Source organism: Frankliniella occidentalis, unplaced genomic scaffold (assembly GCF_000697945.3).
Source record: "Frankliniella occidentalis isolate FOCC.00 unplaced genomic scaffold, Focc_3.1 Scaffold4, whole genome shotgun sequence".
Classification (NCBI taxonomy): domain Eukaryota; kingdom Metazoa; phylum Arthropoda; class Insecta; order Thysanoptera; family Thripidae; genus Frankliniella; species Frankliniella occidentalis.
In genome coordinates, this window is record NW_026267134.1 from 1472680 (window position 1) to 1482927 (window position 10248).

The 10248-nt window shown below is 50.6% G+C and overlaps 1 protein-coding gene across 1 annotated transcript in view; it reads left to right on the forward strand.

The window, feature by feature from the left end:
- Positions 1-1590: 1590 nt before the first annotated feature.
- Positions 1591-10248, forward strand: part of LOC113202139 (uncharacterized) — a 314098-nt gene continuing 305440 nt past the window's right edge. Inside the window, exon 1 of the mRNA XM_052268358.1 lies at positions 1591-1950. The gene's annotated coding sequence lies outside the window, so the exon portion shown is untranslated. The remainder of the gene's footprint in view (positions 1951-10248) is intronic.

Consider the following 10248-nt stretch of genomic DNA (forward strand, 5'->3'; position numbering starts at 1 on the left):
AAATGATCGCCTTCGGAAGACTCGACTCATCCTTGGGGGTGGAGGCGGGTGGCCCTATGCGTACGCGCCACGCGCGTAAGACTCGAATGGAAGTTATGTGTTGAGGGACATTTACGTCGTTGGCCTGATAGTCGTAAAAGCAGGGCGAAAAGAGAGGGGTGAAGGGGTTTTATATGAACGTGTACCCCCCACCCACCCCATGCGCCCGTTACAGGCCTTAGAGCGGCCGCAGCTAGCAGCCTCTCCGGACGCTATAACCACTTGAGGGCAGCGGGTACGACGACGGGGGACTAGGAGGAGGTGCACGCGCTGCGAGCGCTGCGAGCGGGTGAAAATTGCGACAAGGTGACACAGTCGTTGCGAGACGAAGACGAAGAAGAAGAAGAAGAAGAAAAAGAAGAAGAAGAAGAAGAAGAAGAAGAAGAAGAAGAAGAAGAAGAAGAGGAAGAAGGGAGCGCGAGAGCGAGGAAGCTTTTTAAAGCCACTTGGGCTCACCTTCATTCGGTGTCGCCTCAGCCGGCTGCCGTCCCGCTCCGCTCGGCCGCCGACTAACTGTTCTTTTGTTCCTCTCGCGCGCCGACTCGTTGATTCAATGTTGGCGGTTCGGAGGGAAAAGGGAAAGGGGGATCTCTCTTCTTCTTGGAGGAGATGTCAGCCAAACATTTCCGGATCCTGTCAAACTTGTCTGGCTGAGTTGAGATTGATAGCTCGGGAGGTGGGGCGCGGGTTGCGGCGGGTGCGCCAGCAGCAGTGCGGGGTGAATTGTTTTCAAACTCGCGTCGAACCATTACAGGCTTATCGACACACAAACGCTACTTCATTTTTCGAGCATGGGACGGACGAAGAAAAGAAGTTTCGGTGGAATGACTTTGTATCTATGAGCCTACATAATGTCCCATCACCGCGGGATTTTTTTTAATTTGGCACCCCTTCACGTGCACTAAATTGTGTGCCAATATGTTACATATACGCCCTTGTTAACGGAACTAAAGATTTCGCGTACTTAAAAGGCACTACCCTATCACTTGTCTCAGAATATTACTGTCGAATATTTTTTTCACGTTTTGAACCATAGCATTTCATGACTCTGCGCACGAGCCCTCAAAAAAGCACCATTTCGCCTGTGACCCGCTGGGCCAGGGGTGCCGCGGTCTCGCGTGCGAATAATTGTCCGAGTGGGTGAAACTGGATGCACGCGGCGGGCGATCTGATCATGTTCCATTAAACGGGACGTGTGGCACCATAGCTGGCACGCAGCAGGGGCCAGCGGAAGAGACAAGGCCGCAATCTGCACGGAAAAGAAATGCACGAGTTATCCACTATCGATTCCTTCCTGCCTAGATTTATATTTTTTTTTACCTTCGGGCTCCAGCGCTAAGGCCTGCTAAGGCTCCGGCGATGCTGATTAGGTTGGAGGCGACCTTCCCTTTGGTGCAACGGATCTGCATTGAGGTACACGGCGCGGCCGGCCGGCCAGCCCGCCGCCGCCTTGCCCTTTCCGGAGCCCCCCACGAGAAGGGTGGGGCGCCTGCAGGGGGTTGGGCCGGGGTGGTGGGGCGCCGCGCCAGTCAGTCGTCGGGCTGCTCTGGCGGGGCGTGGGTCGCGCCGTGGAGCTCTCGCCTCTCGTTCCCTCTCGCCCACCACCACCCTCCCGGCACCACTCTCTCGTGTTGTCGCTCGTCGCGGCCCCGGCGGCCGTGTCCGTGCTCGGGGAGAGAGGGTGCGCGCCGCGTGCGTGCGTGCGTGCGTGCCTACGTGCGAGTGACCCGGCCGGTGTTTGTGGCAGTGGCAGTGTGGCATTCATGTAACGTTTTGTGTGTTTCGGAGAAAAGGTGTTGTGCGTTGTGTTGTGTTTTCGTCGGGCGCCGCATCTTTATCCTCTGCTGCTTTGCAGTTGTTGTTGCTGTTAATAATTGGATAAAACGACCGCACCTCTGCTTATACTGGCAGGTAAGGTCAGGCTGTAGTAATAGGAATTCGATTTTATTATATTTCTAAAGATTAGTTTTGCCGTGGTGTTTACTAAAGAGTGGAAGAGGTGCTTCGTGGTGTTTTGAAGGGGGTTTTGTTTTCCTAGTAAAGCCGGCTTTGCAAATGGTGGAGCTGTTTTTTTCGCATTCATAGTGTGCGGGTTTGTTTTTAAAATTGTTTTTTGTTTTGTTTCATTAGCGCTACGTGATCAGCTTCCGCTCAGAGCACGTCAGGTTGCAAACGTTGTTTTTTCAGTCTGTTGTTTTCTTTTCTTTTCAAATTTTCTAGCCGAATTAAAAATGAATCGGCGCATAATGAAACAAGCTCGACACACCACGTTCCCTTTTCACGCCAACATTGTCAATGTCACCTTTGTGAATATTGGTTAGCAGAGTGGCGCTACATTTTTCAGTGACGTCGCCTACATACTTTGCCAAAGTGGTTATGTCCCCTTCAATATAAAGGGCCGCTAGATAACATGCGAGCAATAATATTTTAAAATCATTTTCTTCCAAGTAAACTGCTTGCCAACGGTACGCGGAGCGAGGCTGTGCTCTGAGGACGTCAGGACGCGAACTTGTCAAGCCCAACCAACTTATCAGCCCCCTCCCCTTCTTGTGCAGCACTACTTGTCTCGTCAGTCCGCCGCAGCCGTCTGCAGTGTTCGGTGCACGACTTCCTTCCCTGAAAGGGGCAGGCGTCCTAAGACCAGGCGCTCCTCTTCGCCTTCAGATGTCCCTTCAGCCCTTCAGCGCCCGCCCACAACCAACAACTTGAGGGCCGTAGAGACTTTTGAGGCTATAATTATTTGGCCGAAAAAAACACTACTAGTATGGTTCACGCACGACGATTTTTAGTTTTTGACGTATCAACTAGTAGGTGCTGATTGGACCCTACCCACGTGCTTGCACCTCGTCGGACTTGTCGCCGCAGCATTGGCTGCAGCTGCGATGCCATTGCAGGTGCGCTGCAGGTGCGGTGTGCGGGTATGGCGCCAGAGGGTGCTGCAGGTGCGGTGCAAGGCCAGCCCTCAAAAAGGCCTCGCCCAGCAGGCGGCGCGCGTCGCGTCCCAAGCGCCCTTTTTATTGCACGGGCGTCGTCTGGAGACGTATTTGCGAGGCTTAAACCGTGCTCAGTCATAAAGCCGGCCCGGCACAGCGTGAAGGGGGAAAGGGGGGGGGGGGCAAAGGGGTGGTGAACCCCTAACCACCACCACCATACCACCGCTGCTACTACCCCTCGGTCACCCGCTGCAATATATCTGTTTCTCAAGTCATGGAGGAAAAAGGAAAAAGCAGAGGGGCGAAAAAAAACATCACGCGAACAGAGCATGAAAGGCGGGGAAGGATTGGGTGTCCTCCAAGAGGGGGCACTGGAAAATAAATTCTGAAGTCACTATTGTGAAATTCTACGCCGTATTCATAATTTACAGTTTGAAACTGCAATATAATTTTCTAAACCTTACAATTTACACTTAAACTGTTCACACTCTCAGTCCTGTAATGATTTATTTCTTAATAAAATATTATTTATGTTTTTACGCAGCAGAATTACTGACCATTGTCAATACATTGACCAATTTGTTGCTTATTCTGTATGTTTTTAGTCAGTAACTCACTGATGAAAGAAACAATCGTCAATTATTGAAGGAAATATTTTGTATTACTCTTGAAAAAGTTGTCAGTAGCTGAAAAAGGATTTTATGCTATGCAGGCAGGAATATGGACAAAGGGTAAAAAATCAGTAACAGGATGCGAGTGCAGTTTTGAACTGTGCGTACATCGCAGATGATTTTTTTTACAGCAGAGGTGGGTTAAGGGTGGTGGGTCCCCTCCCACTCTCCCCCCTCCCCCTCTAGCAGTAGAAATGATCGCCTTCGGAAGACTCGACTCATCCTTGGGCGCGTACACGAGGGCCGGCCGAGTGTGTGTCGTCTGCGAGGGCGCGTCGTGCGAGATGGGGCGCTCCCCTCGTCCTCCTGTAAGGCGTGCTCGTGCTGCTCCTCCTGCTTTATTGATTTCTCTCGCTCTCTGTTGACAAATCCGCCCTCCCATTCCTCTCGCCACTCATCGCCGCCACTGATGTGTGTGTGTGCGTGTGTGAGTGCGTCGGCGCCAGACTAGCTCGCGCTGGTCTTTGTGTGCAGCAGATGATCCGCGCCCATGAGTAGAAAGAGAAGAGGGGGGAGAGGGAGAGCCACTATGAGCATGTAAACATATGTGAGCCGCTCTTCGTGCAGCAGACATGTCACCTCTGCTGCAGCATATAAATGCGCTACACATCCGCTATACATCCGATAAAGAAAACGTGAGAGCAAATTTGTAGTCAAAACTAAAATCATTTTCACACTTTTGGAGTTGTAGTTTTTTTTAAAACCATCCTTATTTTTAAGAGAACAATTGCAATTTTTTTTATTTACAATTATATTAAAGAAAACTGAAGAGACATGTCAACATGTTATACAGCACTCCCAGATAAAAAAGAACGCGCTGTTTACGAAATCTGGAAAATGATGCGCAAAGTGTGTTCTTAGTTGTGTCACTACGGGCCCCAGAACGCCCCTGGCCGTGTGTCGTGACGGACCGCTCCTAATTACCGCAGGCCGTCCTATACTTTGGTTGTCGTTTATCGATGGCTAGCGGACAGACACCGACAGGTGTTTAGCGGAGAGAGTAAAGGCCCATCAGGAGTAATTGCTTCCAGGAGAACCCGTACAGCATGTAATCGACGAAAAAGAAAATTATCGTTCAAGCATGCCTTTTAGCTCGTGGCTCAAGAAAAAACACCTAAGAAATCGCATTAAAAGACTTCTAGAGAAAAATCTCAATTGGAAATAAATCTTGAAAGCATGTGATATCCATTGAAGAGTAGGACTGCGTTCTATAACTTCCTTTCATATAACAATAACTGGCCATTTGTTTATTGCTTGCCGGCAATATTGCAATTTGTTGGCCTAGCAGCGTAAAACACTGCAACAAATGCTTACTCTCAGGAAAGCGAAATCAATAGCCCCAAAAATATCGCTCTCTTGAGAGCAAGATTACTTTCTCACTATATTTGAGTCATAACTTACGGTTCACCCTTAACACGTTGAGTCCCAAGGGGGTATCAATCACGGTTTGTCACGCCCATACGTGTGGTCACGTGGGACTCAACGTGTTAATGTGAGTGAAGGTTCCTCGCCACAATTTTCGAGGTCATGTCAATCTCACTCGCTTAGAGTGCACGACTCCAGTGGGACAATAAGCAAGCCTCAAAGCCCCCGCTTTGATTGGCCAAGGAAAAATTGACCCACTCATTTCGAGCACGAAGGCTCTCAGGTGAACGGGGAGATACGTGGAGGGTGGAGTGCTTATATTTTCAGATTGGTCACAGCAGTGGGTTCATGTGCTCAAATTATTTCGTTTGGTAGGGAAACACATGTGTCAAATGACGCGACGACACAAACATAAGCTAAAGAACAACTAAATTTTTTCAAATAAATTGGTTTTGAAAGTTGCTGAACATTTTTGGCAGCCACTTTATACAAAACATTTGCTTTGTATCCCACATATTAATTTGATAACAAAAGTTTCCATGCTTACCAACTTTCTGATGTTTGTGAAAATTTAACAGTACTCTACCAAGATGTTTTTAAAAATCACAACGTTATTTTTCTCATTTATTGCTTAATTTCACGTTGTCCTAGCCACTATGTATCACGGCATGTTAACTATCCCAGTCCGATATGGCGTAGTTGGGCGCCACACAGGTCACGGATGGCATTCAGACAGACAGGGAGACGCCGAGGCCACATCCGCACACGACCATATATCAATGCCTGGGCGAAACAGACGTTACAATCGATCCCCTAACAGGCCGATTTTCCTCTCATTTTCTTTTACGAAACTTTGTCCGAATCATGGAGAGGTCTTCGTAACGAGCACAGTAGTGCCACCGGTAAACTTCTTCCGCAGAGGCGACTGCTGGTTGAAGGATATCGATTCTCCGGCTGCCCAAGTTCCGAGAGTCCTTAACGGCTTCCTTAAAGGGCTCTCCTCATGGCGTTCGTTCGACGCTCCACTCGCCGACCCCTCCATCTCCAATCCGTTGGGAAGTGTGTACTTTTAGCGTCCTGTACCTTTTCAGGGGACCCACCTCGCTGAGTGCAGAGTGACTCAAGTGGTACCCTGTCTGAAAATCGATATAGAAGGCAAACGTGTCGAATCGCAGCTGGATCACAAAAGCATACGGTAGAAAACGAGGCCAACTCCGGTCGGCCCCAGGCTCAAGAGACCTAGAGAACCCTAAACCAACCATCCAAGCAAACAATTGGAGCTCCTTTACATGTATGGCTTCATATACGGCGCGTGGAGCAAAGCGAGACATAATTTATAATTAATAAAATAATTTTCTTAGTGTACTTTAGAAAAAATGCGAACATGACGAAGAACACTTAATTAGAGTGGGGGAAAGCATTAAAAAGAAGAAAACAGTCAATAAAACATCCCAGTGCATATATATTCATAGCCCATGGATCGATGAAGCGTGTCGTCTGTCATCTTAGGAACTGACAAGGACAGTTTCTAAAATGCCCGACAACGCGGCAGTCACAGTCCCACGTTTTATGCGAGTAAATTATTGTGAGCACCGCTTTCAAGTGATGAAGAATCGATAGACACTGCATTTTGCAGTGCATATCTTCTCTGTCCGATGTCTTTGTCCGTGCTGCTCAGACCGCTCGGCCGCCGCGCCCGCCGCCGAGTCCCGTGGGGCCCCCGCCTCGCCTGCTGCAGTCCGCCACCAGAGATAGCGGCAGAGAGGGACTCGTAGAGGGACTCGTAGAGGGACTCGTGCAGCGGCGGCGGTCAGAGAGGGGTTTGCCGCTGCCCCGGCCGCAAGGAAACTTGGCCCCGGCCCGGGGAGCGGGCGGAGCGGGCCTGCCGGTGGCCAGAACCATCCCTCTGAGCCCGGAGGCATGTCTCGGACCTCTGGTCCTCGTGTTTTATCGCCCTGGAAGCAGAAGCAGCAGCAGCACCAGGAGTATAGCGCTGGTGGTCGTGGTGGCGGCGGTGCATACCGTACCGCCGGACGTCCCTTATAAAACGAAATCATTCCGAAACTCGTCCGGGACTGTTCCAAAAGCAGTCCGATCGTCTCGGACACTTCCAAATATGTTCCAGGACAGTCCGTCAGCAATCCGAGTCCGATCCCGGACTGTCCGAAAGTAGCCCTCGGCACCCAGGACTGTCCGTAAAAAGTCCGATGCTACCGGACAGTCCCTAATAAGTCCGGTAGTCCGGTCCGGACCGTCCGAAGACAGTCCGACTATCAACCCGGGTCGTCACAGGACGGTCTCGAGCTGTTTAAGCACAAAAGACTTGTACTTTTTTTGTGAAAATTGGCAAACTATATCCATACAATGATTTTAATAAATTATGAAAATTTGTTTAATCCACCTATTACGCATATTCAACTTTCTGCTGAGCACTGAAAGCGCCAGGAAAGTTATAGGACAAAATTTTATTTTATTTTGTGCTGGCAATTTGCCTCTTTAAATTTGAGTAAACTAAACAGGCATATTTTATTTTTCAAAAAGGTCGTTCATCATGACCTGAACAGAACATTTCGTGCGATGCAAAAGCATTTGCCGAAAACCGCATGACGATGCGCTGATTCGTTCGTGGTGTACAGCGCTCGTCTCGGAAGAGATTCTGAGCCCAGCTAAAGAGGCTCTCCTGTGTGGTCTCTTCTCAGCCGTCAGCGTAGCTCAGTTGGTAAGAGCGTCGGTCAAGGGACCCGGTGACCGACAGGTGAGGGAACGAATCCCGCTCGTCCAGCTTTTTTTTAAGCCGGTTGGACCATTCGGACTAGACGTCCGGTCGCGGCCTTCGGACAGTCCGAAAACTTGCTGATTTAACACATTTTCGGTAGTATTCTCGGCAAGGTCCGGGATGTCGTCTCGGACTGTCCGAAAATCGGACTGATTTCGGTACAGAATATTTTTATAAGGGGTGCAGCAAAGATTGCCGGCCGCCTCAGGCCTAGTTCAATTAAAGCGGTTTGATCCGACTTTGGCGGCGGCCAGGACGTAAAACATAGAGTGTGAAACTGGTGTGCAAGTGCTCGACAATACGTTGCACACACTGTTGACTGTTGTTGGACTGGATGTACTAGCGTTGTTCAACTCGAAGGTTTCGTTATGAAGTCTCTCGGACACTTTAAAATGTACAAATTTACTGTATTCAAATTTCCCGTCCAAATCGTAAGAGCGTGCGTGACTGTACAGTTGAACGCTACCATATGCATGCCGGTTGCACACTTTGCAATGAAAACTAACCGCGCGGCCCTTTGCACTTACCCCCATGCAGGCCGCGCCATGGTGGGGGGCAGGGCAGGGCAGGGCAGGAGGGGGAGGGGGCAGGGTGTAGTACGTCCACTGTAATTGGGTGTGTTTGCGCCGCGAAAACTTTCTCCGCGGCAAAACGAGACGAGGCTGCTAAAATAATTAAAGCGTCGCGCGATCTCTCGTGTTCCGGCGCCACCACCGCGGCGTGGCGTGGCGTGGCAGGGCTCAAATATTCACAACGACCCACTCGCTGTCGTTTAGGCCAAAGTGGATCAGCTAACTTTTCTAGGAAAGGGGGGGAGGGGGGCAGGTTGTGTACAAAATATGGCGCGCGAGCGAACGGCGGCGGCTGAATGCGGGTATGGGAATGAATGACAAAGGATGCATTGTAGATGAACTGGAAAAGCGAGTGTGTGTGTGTGTGTGTGTGTGTGTGTGTGTGTGCGCGCGCATGTCGCACACTTGTAAGCGTATGAATTCCCATTCGTAGACGTAAGGGAGTGTGAATTTTCCTTTGAAAATTCAGCTTTGAATTTTCCTTTGAGAATTCACTCACTTTGGATATCCAGTGTGCAAGCAAATTAGTCGCAAACCCAATAGCAGCACGCGAGCACTCGCCCGTGTTAACGATGCCTATGTATTGATGAAATGGAAACACTTAATGTGCTTCTGCTGCGACCAGCGGCCTTTTCAAGCAGTTCAAATAAAAACTTAATTAAAAGGGAGAATTAGCTTCCACGGCGCGTGTGCCCGTGTGGAGCAGCGGTTTGCGAGTTCGTTCGTGGCGGCGGGCGGAGTGGGAAAAGAGGCAGAGTTTTGGAAGAGCTAGGGAAGGGGTAGGGTCGCGGCCGAATATTGTGTCAGATTCTCAAACACACACGTAGGCTGTTGAATAACGATGTCCGCCGAGCTCGTTAACCTGTCTGTGATGTGTTATGTACTCTCGTTAACGTGCTGTGTACGTGTGCGCGTGTGTGTTTTGCTAGGCTCGTGGGAAGGGGTAGAGAAGAGTGATCATCTTGGTTTCGCAGCGAGGTCAGCGCTCGCTGAGGCAGGAGCAGGAGGCAGGAGGAGCGTACAATGGCCGCGCAACGTTCTTCCGCTTTCATTCCAGAGTGTCTCTTATCTCTTTCTTTCTCTGTTGATGTTGGTCCGTGCCTCTCAACTTTCCATTCGTTGCGCTCAAGTACAACGCCTTGGGGCAGGTCGCGCGGTGAGCGCCCGCCAGACCGCAGGTAGGCAACACGGTGCGCACGGAGCCAGCGAGGGCGCCTACCTCCAAGGGGCTGACGCCCCGCACCGCGCCGGCAATATAAAGTCGAGCCAGCCATGTAACCGGGAGGAGCAAGCGGAGAAGTGAAAAGAGAGAGCGAGAGCGAGAGCGAGAGAGAGGAGAGAGCGAGAGAGAGAGAGAGAGCGAAAGAGAGGGGGGGGGGAGGGGGGGTAGTTGGCAGTGGACACCGCCGCGGTAGTGTTGGTGGCGCGCGGCTTCGGGTAACGCCAGTGTCATTATTAGCTTAACGGGCCGGTCTCGCACATAATCAAACTTCCGTCGGGGGGAGTTAAGGCCGCGACGTTAGTTTTGTGTCCGAAGCTAATTCAAACCATATCCCCCGCTTCGCCGCTCCCCCCACGACTACCCTCTCTTTCTCCGTCGCAAGCCCCTTCCCCTCTCTCTCTCTCTCGTTCGGCAAAGATGTACAGCCCCGCCAAAAACTTCTTGTTCCGTTTGGATAAGCGCGCCGACCGCCGCCAGCTGCCGGCCGCCTCGCCTCTCTCCTTAAGTTTTTGGGGTGGAATGATATCGCCCCTGATGGCGCTCGTTTAAAAGTAGTCACTGTTGACGGAAAATGTCGCGCTCGCAAGACGGTCACTGAGAGAGAGAGAGAAAGAGAGAGAGAGAGCGAGAGAGAGAGAGAGAGAGAGAGAGAGAGAGAGAGAGAGAGAGA